The following is a 14,340-nucleotide window of genomic DNA, read 5'->3' as shown; positions in this document are numbered from 1 at the left end:
CTCATTGGTGCCACATTCTACAGAAAAATGCCTTTTCATTAAAAAAAATCCTGCCCCACAAACTCATATGATCTTTAAGATAATGTTCTTTTTATAGACTTGTTCTCATTCTGGTCCTGTAAAGCAGCAAGAGATTTTCCAAAATGCTTCAGGCTATAGAAAGCTGATATTACTCTTAATTGTTCCATAATGCTAGTATTCTACAGAGAAAATTAATAAAACATCAATGGACAGCAATAAAAAAAAGTCTGGAAGTTTTTTTTGGGGGGGGGGTAGTATCAGTATTATGGTTGACTGAAGAAAAATTGGGTCTATAGCTAATGAGAGGGAAAATGAGTATGTTGAGAGGGGAAGAATCTTTTTGTGCTAATGGTTTTGATAAAAATGTGGAAATGTAAGTAGGAAAAAAAGGAGTCAGGAAGCTTGCAAATTCTAAGGGCTTGTCAGTCAGAAAGAAAATAAAACTGTGGCTTTGTGCATTGCATTTTAGGGCACTATTCCCAGAAATCTGGGAACTGATCATGATGCAATCCTATTTGTGTTTACTCAGAGTAGGTCCCACTGTGTGCAATGAAACTTGCTTCATAGGATAGTACCTTCAATGTTCTGTAGTTGCAGAAAACAAACTGTTTATCTTCAATGGGAGAGCTTTGTGCACGAGGGCATTGCTGCTGTTATACCCTAAGACAAGTGAAAAACCTTTAACATGAGGCCTGCACCAATTATATTTGATGAGCCTTACTCCTAAGTAAACATGCTTATGCCCACACTATATGTCTTAATCTGTTTGCCAAAGCAGAAATATGTGTGTGTGTGTGAATAAATAAATTATTGTCTATTAATAGTAAGAAAATAATCTGTCCAATTTAATTGTTCACTCTGAAGGACAGGATTCTCTTGGTGGCACAGCAAGCATATCATCTATCTATCTATCTATCTATCTATCTATCTATCTATCTATCTATCTATATCTTACAGAAGGAAGTATTTTGTACCTCCTTGTTCAATACCTCTTGCTTTGGATAAGCTAGAAAAGGCAGGGAGCTGGCAGGCAGTTCAATCCTCTCAGTCACCAGTTGTTTAAAGTGTGTGAATTCCAGCAGCCTTTGTGTATTTGGGAACATGAGGAAGAAGCAAAAGCAGAGCAGGCATTGACTGAAGGCCTGGGAAAAAGGGAGCCTTATCACATATCTTCTAACCAGCATGTGCAAGGGCAGCTGGAAAACACTTGGGTGCAGCCCTGCAGCCATGTAGTGGCTAAGAGAAGAGGGCATCTAGGGAGGAACTAGGAAATAGATGAAAGTGTGCATCATCATCATCATCATCATCATCATCATCATCATCATCATCATCATCATCATCATCTTTTTTACTTATATCCCACATTTCTCCCATCTATATATGGCATCCCCGCCCCTAGATGACAGAACACATGTGATGGAGGGACTGGCACTTCATTGGTGTGCTCACTGAATCTTGGCCATTGTGTGCCCAAAGAAAGAAAGAAAGACTTATCAAAGTTGTTGCACTTGATTAGTACTCACATGCAGTAGCCATCCCCCCCCCCCCCATTTCATCTTAAGGGCCAGATTACACATTATGTTAAAGACATAGGACACAAATGCCCAATTACTCATTAGTTACTCAAAACTGTGTGGCTCTGATCAGGAGTTGGACCACAACATGCAAGGTGGGGAGGTTTAAACTTTCATGTTGTGCTTTTCTCCAGATCTTCTCCCTCCTTGATGAAAGACTTAAAAGAGAAGCCTCCATTGGTGCCAATAGCCTGCCTGCATGATGGGGTAATATCAGGAAGGGAATAGAGAGATAGGTTTAAACCACCTCTCCTAATATGTAGCTGTGAGTGATGCCCGGTTAGGATTATCAAGGATCCTGAGGATTCCACATCTGGGGATGATCTCATAGATTATCACAGGGGGCAGGCCTTGATGATGTTACAAGGGTAGCTCCTGATTATGTCATTAAGCATTATACATTAAGTATCAACCACAATAATGTTTGATAGGGTAGAAGGCAGCAGGAAAAGAGGAAGACTGCCTTACAGCTTGACAGACTTAGTCTAGGAAGCCATGGTCCTGTGTCTGTAAAACAGCCTTGAGTAGGGCAGTAGATTTTAGGGAGACTTGGAGAGCTCTCATTCATAGAGTAGCCCTAACTCAAAGTTGGCATGATAGCAGTTAACGACAACAACCAAACACAGCTGCACAGAGGATATCATTAAAAAAATAACACAAATCTAATAAGTGAGGAAAATATTTATACATCACACATTTTCCAAGGAAGTGCTCTCACCCTGAGATTCTTCCCTCTAGTTCTGAGAAGTAGAGAAGAGTGGCCAAGCCCTAGCAGTCTTCCTAATCTGAATCAGATCTCTACACACCTACTTGTGACCATTTCAAAAGTAGAAGGTCAACTGTACATCACATCTTTTATGTAACAAGTAGTTTGGCCCTAAATTCTGGTAGAATGATATCTCTGTTACTTCTGTTTAAAGTCATATCTGTTCCTTCTCCTTACAGCCACCTGATGGAAAAATTTTCATGACTGTAGACCTATAAAGGCTATAAAGCCCTATATGGCTTAGGTCCAGATTATTTGAAAAACCATTATTTCCTCACATGAAACTGCCAGAACACTAAGACCCGATACAGACAGGCCTATAGTGCGCCCTCGTCACGTGCTAGGGGTTGGCCGAGGGTGCACCACCCATACGTGCCTCACCCCTAGCATGTGACGAGGGCGTAAAAATGGCAGCACCCTGTCCACATGGGTACCGCCATTTTGACGCAATGGATGCCTAGCGTCCGCACATCACGGTGCCATAATGATGTCGTGAATGCACCATTGGCACACTACAGTGTCATTACAGCGCCGCAAAAAGAACCTGCTTTTTGCGGGTTCTTTTTGCTCTGCAAGGGAGCTGCGCGGTTTGTCTGCTGCAGCTTCCTCACGGAGCAAAACAAGGCGTGGGCAGACCGCCCTTTTTGAGCTGTCTGTACCCTGCCTAAGATCTTTGGAGGAAGGCTTTCTTTTGGTCCCAGAGGCTTACTTGGTAAGGACATGTGAGAGAGAGCCTTCTTGGTAGCTGTTCTCACCCTCTGGAATTCCCTTCTGCGCCGGACTATGCTGGCACCCTCCCTGCTTTCCTTTCATTGGCAAACTAAGAATTTTTTATTTAAGCAGACATTTAATATATAATCATGCCAGGGTGGCTTTTGTGTGGGGTGTGTGTTTTGGCTGTGCCTTTTAGCTTTTGTATATTTTAATGTGTTTTTATACTGTCTTTAGATTATTTTAGCTGTTTCTCTATTGTAATGTTTTTTTTTTTAATTATCCATGAGTCCCCTTGGGTCTTTTCTGGAAAAAAGGCGGCATACAAATAAGCTTGCTTGCTCTTTTGTGGCATGCTAGTTGTTCCTAAGAAAGGTACTTTAAAACTTAGGTTGTCCCCCAACCCCCCAAAAACATGTTGTTAATTGTTCTGGGAGAAAAGGCAGGACATAATGAATAATGTTTGACATATTTTTAAATTATTATTTTGTTCTTATGAGTGATCATGAGTTTCTTTGCTTTCAGATAAGAATTTTATAAATGTATCAAAAGAGTGGAAGTTTTATTGTTATTATTTATCTTGACAAAGGGTGCTGGTGTTTTATTGCATGATTTGCATTATTATGCACATGACGTATGACCTCACTCATCTATATCTGCTCCTACTGTCCCCTGCATGCAGGTCTATCATCCACCTATGATAATATTAGAGCAAAAGAAGGGTTTTTTTTAATGGTAACTCTCAGAATTTGGCTGGGGGGTTCTGGGAGTTATAGTCCAAAAACATAACTTTTCTGGGGCCTGAATAAAACCTCTACATAATATGGATGGATTTTTATAGGTTGCTTTCTTCCTCACCAGTAAAAAAAAGTCCTATTTTGGCGCATTAGATAGTTTTCCAGTGGTAAGAATTACGAGCATATTGTATCACCCCCCCCCCTTCATTTCTTACCCACCACTTTGGCATCTTTAAATATAAACTCATTTTTCTCACTTTTTTGATGTTATGTTTTTAAAGGAGTATCCTGTCAGTTCTGAAACACAACTGTTTTATGTTGCCACTGAATTGCTTTGATCTGTAGATTAGAACTGATGAGCTGTAGTTTCCTTATTGCTGAAGGTTGCCAACAATTACTAATGTGTGTTTGTTTTGAGCTTATCAGAACTCTAAAAGAAGGAATAATGGCAAAATGTAGGCACAGAACATTTTTTTCCACAAGAATATGGGGCAAAAGAAAGTCAGTTTTCTTCCTTATGCTCATTTTCATAGGATTTGAAGTAGATTACTTTGATTTCCAGCTTGCAATAATCAAAGGAAGCATATATTAAAACAAGTGAAAATGAATAATTTGGAGGCTATTTAAAAAGCACCAATTATTATTATTAAAATTATGGGTCTCATCCTTCTGTTTAAACACCAAGCCGAGGTTAATTTTTCCATATAGAGGTTTTGGTGGAGAAAACTCTGATACTGCTTCACTAAATTAATCTAACTGTGGAAGTTCACAAATATCCAAACTTCACAGAGAACAAAGTTGTAAGAAGGTTTACAGTGTAATACCCCTATGTGAAAAGAGAAAAACTGAAACCTGTATGTGCTTTAGGGAAAGGGTAATTTTGAGAACAGATAACAGTGAATTTAAAAGGGGTGATGGAAGGATAGATAGCTAAATGGTGTGGTGAATATATAAGTAAGAGGAAGAGAAAGGGGTATCAGAAGTAAGCTTAAGGAAAAGCAGAAGAACCAAAGACAGAGGCAGGCAAAAAGAGGGGAGGGGAAAAGAGAGAATTTCTGAAATGTTGCAGGAATGAAGATGTGACATGTGATCACTGAGAAGGGAAGAAAGAAGAACACAGCTTGAGCAGAGAGAGAGGACCACAGAATCCATCTGGAACCTATAAGGAGGAATAGGTTACTGTTTGGTGTTGCTGCTGCTTTGGACATCAGCTTCACCAGTGGCACTCCGCTCTTGGCAGGGTGAAGGACCTGAATCAGCAGGTACTGCCCACAACCCAGCATGGATGCTTTGCCTGTCTGGGACTTGTGGGGATGGGTCCTCCATTGGAGGGGCCGCCTGTGAAAGGGGTTACCCCAATGAAATCTGTGCACCCTCTCCTCCTCTGGAAAATACAACCTTCCTGTATTAAGCAGAAAAGCAGTTGCTATTAAAAATAATGAATACGATATACAGACAGGCAGATGTAAAAGCAGGTAACAAACCCTTGCTTCTCTCAGGCAAATGAACAGGCTGTCACCATTGTGTCCTCCTGCAAAGTCACTTCCCCAAAGTGATGGGGGGCGTACAAAGGTGATGGCCTGACCATTTGCCTGACAGAGGCAAGGGTTTGTTACCCGCTTTTACATCTGCCTGTCTGTATATCATATTGGTTATTTTTAATAGCTACTGCTTTGTCTGCCCAATACAGGAAGGCTGCATCTTCCAAAGAGGGAGAGGGTGCACAGATTCAGGGAGGAGCTATCGGAGTCATACAGGGCAGAGCGAAATATGGTGGGAGGAGACGATTACAATATCATGGAAGAGGGGAGTGTAACAGGGTGTTTGCTGCCCACAGACTGTCTCCCAGATCAAATAGTGTGGCTAGCCTTGGTGACAGTCCCTCTGGGTTGAAAATGCTGCTGTTGAATGCCCTGTTGATGAATCGAAAAACAAATGGCATTCAGGATTTGATTCTGGATGTGTATGCCAACCTGGCCTGTATTACAGAGACCTGGCTGGATGTGGTTAGGGGGCTAATCTCTCTCGTCTCTGCCCATCAGGTTTTTCTGTGCAGCAAGCAGAAGGCGAGACCTGGGGGGCAGAGAGGAGGAGTTGCAGTGGTTGTCATAATTCCAACCCCCTGACCAGGTGCCCTCTCCCATAATCCACAGTGTAAATACCTAAAGGTGGGTAGCCAAAACAGAATAGGGATTCTGCTGGCGTAGTGCCCACCTTGCTGTTGAACAGTCCCCCTTCTTGAGCTAGCTGGGATTTAGTGCCAGGCATTCAGACACAGTCCTTTCCTCCACATTTGAGGGACATTTCAGGGATGAGTTACCAGCGATTCTGGCAGGTATGGAAATCTTAGAACAGGCAAGAATGAGACTGACTGAGTGGGTAAAGGAGGTAATCAGTGCTAGTAGCATCACTAGGGGATGCAGGGGGTGCGGACCACAACAGGTGACATCACTGACCGGTGTTGACACCACATAAGGGAGTGACACCTGGTGAGCATCCTCCACCTCCCTGCTATGCACCGTGGTGCATGGTAGGGAGGGAGAGGGCCCGGTGCCCCCCATGCCCTGTGCAATGCGGATTTACTCTGAAATAAAGCTGCGTGGAGCAGGGAGTTGGGAGTGGACCCTTTTGCCTCCACCTCGAATCCCTGCCCCCCACACCAGATGACACCCTGGTGCAGGACACCGCTGGTCAGTGCCTCCTTAGAGCAAGATGGAGTTCCACCTTGTCTAAAGGAGGCAGTTGTGAGGCCTTTGTTTCAAAAGCCATCCTTGAATCCCTTTATAATGAATATTTGTAGTGCCCAACCTACCATTTTTTTGTAAGATATTAGAGCATTTGGCAGCCTCTCAGCTCCAGGGGTTTCTGGATGAAATAGATTATCTAGATACATTTCAGTTTGATTTCAGGCTTGGCTAAGGGACAGAGACAGCTTTAGATACCTTGGTGGATGACCTATGCAGGAAAGTGAACAAAGAGAGTATGGTCCTATTGGTTCTTCTGGACCTCTCAGTGGCTTTGATATCATCATGGTATCCTTCTGGGATGCCTTGCTGGGATGGAACTTGCACGTACCTAGAAGGCCCAGGTTTCTGTGATGGCCAAATGTGCTTTTGCACATTTATAGCTTGTATGCCAACTGTGCCTATTTCTTGAGACATAAGATCAGGCCACAGTAGTACATGCCTTAGTTACATCCCATTTGGACTATTGTAAAGTGCTCTACTTGGTGTTACCTATGAAGAGTGTTCAGAAACTTCAGCTGGCCCAAAGAGCCACAGCCAGACATTTAACTGTGGCAGGTTACAGAGACCACACTGTGCCCCTGTTGCAACAGCTCTACTGGCTACCAGTTGTTTCCAGGTACAATTCAAAGTACTGGTTATGAGCTATAAAACCCTACATGGTTCAGGTCGAGGATAGCTGACAGATCATATCTCCCTGTATGAATTCGGATGCAAATCTGGGAATATGCCAGTAATACATTTCTTAGTTGCATCCCATTTGGACTATTGAAAAGTGCTCTCCTTAAGGCTACCTTTGATGTAAAATCAAAACAAAAAGAACTGGAAATTGTCAGTACTTCCAAAGACTTTTTTTGTCTTCTGGATGAGCCCTTAGTAAAGTTAGCCTAATGTTGCTGATCGCTCTTCAAAAAATAAAATAACCTATTCTCCTCAGAGGTAGCTAAGCCATTCTTTTAGATTAATTAATACTCCAATTCACCAGTGTATTACTAGGGATATGAAGTAAATAATATGCCACTTAGGGGCAAATCCTGAGTTACTTACCCAAGGCCAGCTACAGTGATGTAAAGAATTAGCCAAAATAAGATTGTTTACATTTTAAGAACTTAATTTGGAATAACTCACATTAGTACATGGAAATAAATAAATAAATAAATAAATAAATAAATAAATAAATAAAGATACCTTTTTAACAGAAATCTGTGAGTTATAGCTGATAGTGAATGCATTGTGGAAAAGGATTAACCTCTTGAAACATGTTTTACTATATCACACTAATTAAGCCCCTTTGTTCTTGTGGGAATAAGGTGTCATTTTTTAAAATTTTAATTGTTCTTAGAACACATCTGTGTCAATTTTTTTTGGTCGTTGTTATTATCATCATTCCCTCATAGCTAACATTTAGAGCGCAGGGAATTTTCTTCAGAGTAGTGGTCCAACAGCCACAGGAAAGGAAGAGCAACAAAGAGAAGACTGCTCTCTCTAAACAGGCCTCGCTCATTGATTTCTTGAATGACCTTGCTCAAGCTTCTTCACCTCCTTGTGCCTCAGTCAGCTCAGCTGGAAAATTGGGTAAAGAGCGGGGACTATTGGGGAAAAAAACATCTTGAGTTTGAAACTGAAATTTCCCTGTTAACTCCCCCTCCTCCTACTAAAGTGAGTGCAGTCATTTTACACAGATGTAATTGCTAGTAGATTGTACACCAATCATTTTCTTCAGCTTCATGGCACAAGGGGTGACATTCCATGACATGTTAAGGACCCATGCAGTCCTGTGCATTCTCTGTGATAATTGCCTTTTTCTCTCCTCATGTTTCATATTCAGTTATCATGTAGCATAAGGTACATAAGGTAATGGCCCTAGATCTGCTTCCATATCTACCCATCAGAAGAAAAGACTAATTCCAATCTGATTTATAATTTTAATTTTACTTACTGAGAAATGAAAGTTCCTTTATGTACATACTATGACAAGATCTGCCAGCAAATGTCCACACATCATTTTATAGTAAGCCTGCTATCCTGTATCCCCATACCTGGCACTAGCAGTACTTAACAGAACTTACTACTGAGTTCTAAGGGCTCATGTGCACACTATGTAGGATACATGAGAGAGCCCATTTTTCTCCATAGGTACATACTGGACATACAATTAAGCAGGAAATCATTACAGAAAGCATGCTAGTAGTTCATACTCCCCTTCTTGGGTAAAAGATGAGATATCTAGAAATGGGACACCATAACAGCCTTTTGTATATCAGATACCTTGGCAAAATTTTTCCATCTTTAGCACATGTACTTAGGAGTTCCAGGTAAAAGTCAAGTAAAACAGAGTGACGATGTTCCCTCACCACCTAAGGTCTCCAAACCCTCTATTGCAAAAAGCATGTGACTTGTTTATAAGATGGTTAAAATGGCAGCTTTTTCTTCCTTGCAGAAAATGCATAATTTTACTAGAACTTCCCAAATCCCTTAATCAGCATGCTTGGATTTATAGACAAAATAAGCAAACAAAACTTTTCCAAGCTGAGTGAAAAATATGCACTTGGCAGGAGAAGAAAAAGTTGCCATTTTAATGCTCATATACATGACAGTCACATCCTTTCTGTGATGGATGAGTGGCATAGTATTGTTCAACAACACACATTCTGCGGAAGAGAAACAAGTCAAATGACTTCTTAGCTTTAAGAAAGGAGATGCAGCCAGATGAAAGAAAGTAGCTGACAAGATCAGGATTGCCATTATTCTGTTAACTGTCCACGTGACTGAGGGCCTGGGTCAACAGCATGGAGCCTTCTGGTGCCTGTTTGGTCACCACCATGAAAATACAACTACCAGATAAATGACAGACTGGGAAACTCATTAGTCATCACCCCTACTTGAGCATCCAGGTGTGATTTTCTTTTCATTTTGGCTCATTTATATCAGGAATGGGAATAGTATGGCTCTCCCTATGTTATTGCACTATAATTTCCAGCAGCCCTCGTCAGCATAGCCGGGGTGAGGAATACTGGGAGTTGTAGTCCAATAACATATGCCAGCATCTCCTGCTTGTGTCAATGCATTTATATTACAAAGGGGCTGCAGATCTGACCTGTTTTCATCCATGATCTATATAGAGTAAGAGGAACATGTTAATACATATTGAAATTAAGAATCCCTATTAAATTGTGAAGTCGAAGGTAATGTATTTAAATTATACAGTACATTAAATACATTACAGACTTACTCAGAAATTATTTTGTGATGTGGTTTAATGCAAGGAATCATCGTTACTTTGAGGAGCATGTTCTCCACCACTGTTCATCAAAATAAATGTTCCATCTGGGCCTGAAGCTTTTTCATGGCTGCTATTCCACTCCCAAAGTAAAAGAGGGAAAGTAACTATTATATAGGTACAAGTCTAAATGAAAGACACTTAATGGCTTGTGGATAACCACTCAACCACTCATGCCTAGTGTGTTTGTTTCAGGTAGTCTCTCACACAAAAGCTTCATCTTCTGACTCATTTAGCAGTATTTGTATTGGGCAAATGCCAGCATCTCCTGCTTGTGTCAATGCATTTATATTACAAAGGGGCTGCAGATCTGACCTGTTTGACCTATGTTGGGAAAATGCACATTTCCTCTTCCTTTGAAAGATTTCTCTTCCATCTACAATTTGTTTTTCCATCTCTTCCTTCCCATATTTGAAATAGGAAATCAGATTTGCAGAAGACTAACTTTATATTCATGTCCAGTAGCATGTTTGTATTCATTCAATAGCTAGATAATTAGACGACTTTGCTGTGTTCAGCCACACATTGTCAAAGTGACTTTTTGTTGTTTTTCTTAGGATGGTATTAGGATGAAAGTGGGGGAAAACATATTTGATGAAAGGTTTGTAGGCTGAAGCAGAATTTGTATTAGTAAAATAGTAATTTCCAGATTATTGTAATTTCCAGACCAGAGCTTGAATAGCTTTATTGGACGGGCCAGGATTCTCACTGCAGCAGCCTCTCCTAGCTTGTGTGTTCTTCCTCATAATAACATTTGCCATCTTGACCACACTCTGATGTCATTTGGCCATGTGTGTTCTGGTTTTCTTCTATGAAATGTTAAAGCGTATGCCATTTTGATTTTGTTTTGTGGATGCCAGTGATGCTGAATGGGCCATTTTTTAAAAAAAAGTTGTTTTCCATAGTACATCTGTTAGGATAACTTTTTCTGTTGCATTTTGTTTGGATACTGGAAATTCTGGATCCACGACTGAGCAACATGGTCTTTCAAGGAAAAGATGGGAAAGTGCCAAAGCTTAAAAGTTTATACACATGGCATAGCAGGTTCAGTAACAATTTGTTGCTGTAGTTTGTTGCTAATGTGATATAAGATGAATATACACTTTTTGCCACAGTTTATTTTATGGTAAACACATGAAGAATTTGCTACATCCTATTTGATATCAGAGTGCAATTCACATATTTTCCCATGCTATAAAACATTGTTTTAGTCTCTTTTTCTTTACTGTTCTTGACTATTTCTCCTTTGTCACAATGCCCAGCAAACTTTGAAATGCTCTCTAATCACTTGATGTCATAAATTCAGGATATAATAAAAACCATGCAGTAGAAGATGAAACAAATCCTATTAGGTCATCTCACCCATCTTGTTGCCAATGCAAGATTGCACCACGGATCTGGACAGTTCAACAGTTCATGCTGCCAGGACAGACTTCCTGAGACAAAGGAGGAATCATAATGCTATCTCTTACCAATGATGTTTGGAGAAAAACTGAGACTTTGCTTCTTTGTAAACTGATAGTGGTTCCCTTTCATGTGCATGCCTCACTAGAAGGAAAAATTTATCTCACACACAAGTTACAGTTAGTGAGAGATTCTGCACAGTTTCAAAAATATGCTGGCTATAGTCCTAACTGAGCACAGTTAGCCTGCTTCAGCCCCATTGAGATCAATGAGATTTAGGAACCCCAGTGGTTGGCAAGATTGTGGCTGAGTCTATGCATCACACTGCACTAAAGTAAAATAACAGCTAATTCTTCCAGTTTGGGATTTCTGCAGTATTCATTAACCAAGTTTTCTTTCCTCCTATTAGTTTTATTAAAATGTTTGTGTCTTAAACTATGACACTGAAGTAATACTACAAATTCGTATAAAACCCACAGTGTTTCTCCTTTAAGCCATTTGTGAAACCGCTTGATACATTTTGTCTGGGCAAGATGATGGTGCAAACAGAGGATTAGAGAAAGTGAAAATATAATTGACCCAATTTTGTAGTGATAATAAGAGGGAAGCATGGCCTAATCATACTTAATTTCTTGGTTTATCCCAATTCAACAGTTCTTTCTAGTCTGTTTGTCAAACACTTCCTTCCACCTGCTGGGATATTCTGCTATATATGTTAATAGCATTGAGAATTGCCATAAAGGCAGTCCTGGTTGCTATTCAATTAGGCTAAAACCAGTGAGGTTTTAGTGTGCTTGTCGTTCTTTTCAACATGTGGATGCCTTTTTGTTTCCTCTAAAATACAGTAGTGCCTTCATCACAGCAAAAGTGTTCCTTTTAAATCTGGAACAAAGAAGGAGCAGCACAAATTGAAAAGATGTAGATGTAACTACAAAAGAAAACACATCTTAAACATTCTTTTCCCTGTGTGCATTTGTAACTCCTCTTCAGTTTGAATGAATTTCAGTATGTGTTTAGAATACAAATGAAAATATACATCCTCGTTAAGTAATTATTCTTCAAGTTTCAGAATTCTTCATCACAAATACACAGTTTATTAATCCACTTGAAAGTGCAGAAAGGCAAACAGATATGACTGCCAGGTTGTTGGGGTTTTTTTTGGTTCCTTTTCACTATTCACCTTTTCTAAAGATTGTAAGTCTCAGAGATCCTTCTGTCTCTCTCATTCAGGTAAAAGGCCTGGATGCAATTACTTTCAAAGATGGTTAAAGGCAACTTTAGACCATTTTGAGATAATATCAGTACTCTGCACATTGTTAAACTTGGCAATAGACAGACATTTTTAGTATGCTGGATCTCTCCAATACAGACATTTTCTTGATAAGTATTGAGTAAATATTGTATCTATAAACACAACTTTATTCCTTCTTTTATATGGGTGAAAAATTGCAAAGCCAATTAAAATAGCTGTCCTCTCGCTCTATCTGACAAGCATTTTCCCCCTTCTGTGGCTCTTTATTTGCAGTAGCATTATAGAATTCCACCACAAGCTTATTGTGGCTGTAATTAAAATTCTATGCAAAGTAACCTGAAGATCATCAGATTCCAGATAGTCATATAAAATCTGTTGCTATGGGAGCTGGCATTGAATGGCAAGGTAAGGATGGAGTGGGGTGGGATCTGTAATGTTACATTATGTTTGCCCTGTTCCCAATGGAAGGGCCCTTAAATAAAGTCACCTTTTATCTTTGCTTTCTGAATAAACATAAAACTGGATTTTTAGTGCAAAATCCCGATTTCAAGGTTATTGATGCCAGACTAAATTAATACAGTCTGTGCGATAGCATACAAAATCCTCAGCAAAGCCAGGGATACTCCTGTCTTTTGAATGCTTGACATTTGTTTTTCATCATGAACTTAAAGGTCACCAGCTACAGATGAATCAGGATACCTGCCTGAGTTTACATTTACATGCATTTTATTTTATTCCCATGTGCACTTTTTTCTTTAATGAAATCCATCACTCGGATAAAACTGTATCCTCTTATTATCTAGACTGGATAAACTAGAAGAGTTGTCAACATACGGACTTTAAGAACAAACCAGAGATTTTTTTTAACCTCCGATCCTCTATAGAGAAAGAATGATATGAAATATACTCTGGACTATTGCTTTTTCTTTGCCTTTGATTGCTGGAGCTATACAGTTCTATTCTCTAGCATTTAGCTTTGTTGAATATGTCATTGCTCCTAATATCATTGATATTTTTTTTTAAAATGGCAATTAAGGTGTAATAATAAATGTGCCTACCTATTCAAACAGATAAACTTCATTTCTCTCAAAATATGCTCAGGGTAGATAAAAATAATACAGCAAAATGCAATTAGAAGAACTCAGAAGTGTTGGGTCATTTCCTGGTTTGTCGTTACAAGCTTCTAGACAAACAGAATCCATTAAGATATATCACAGCATCCTGGAGTTTATACAGATTCAAACAGAGATAAATATTGCATAATACAGAAAGTGCTTCACCCTTTTCTGCATGCGGGATTGTTTCCTTTCCCCCTGCTTCAGCGAGACATGTGACCTATACTTCTGTACAGTTTCTTTCTTTTTAGCAAAACCAAATAACATTTTAGAAAAAAACAAAACCAAAATACCTGTGGAGCTGATAGAGCATGATGCATTCATTTTCCTTGATTTTGTAGTGAGGGAAAAGGCTAGCATGAATAATTCAAAAATAATGCTGAGACTGTTAAGATTTAGTACTGGAGAGGTCATTGCAGTTGGGAGAATGAGCTAGGAGACTATTACTATTCCACGATCTTTGAATCTCAAGGTGACATCATTATTATTTCTCTATACTATAATGTGGTGCTGCAACCAACTTATTGCAGTGTTTCTCTCGTAGGGTAGAAAGATCAATTACATACAGACCTCAAAATGTGAACTATAAGCATAGTATCCAATAAAACTGTCATTAACAGTCACCACAATTTTAGCTGTATGCTTCCAGGTCAAGCTGTTTTAAAAATGATAACTGACATTGAAAGGTTGAATAAAGAGCACTCTTCCTAAAGGGAACCATTTCAAAAGCCAAATA

The sequence above is a fragment of the Sceloporus occidentalis genome, unplaced genomic scaffold (genome assembly GCF_023333645.1).
Source record: "Sceloporus occidentalis isolate IW3139 unplaced genomic scaffold, rSceOcc1.0.p SCAF_2, whole genome shotgun sequence".
Taxonomy (NCBI): domain Eukaryota; kingdom Metazoa; phylum Chordata; class Lepidosauria; order Squamata; family Phrynosomatidae; genus Sceloporus; species Sceloporus occidentalis.
This window is presented reverse-complemented; position numbering follows the sequence as displayed.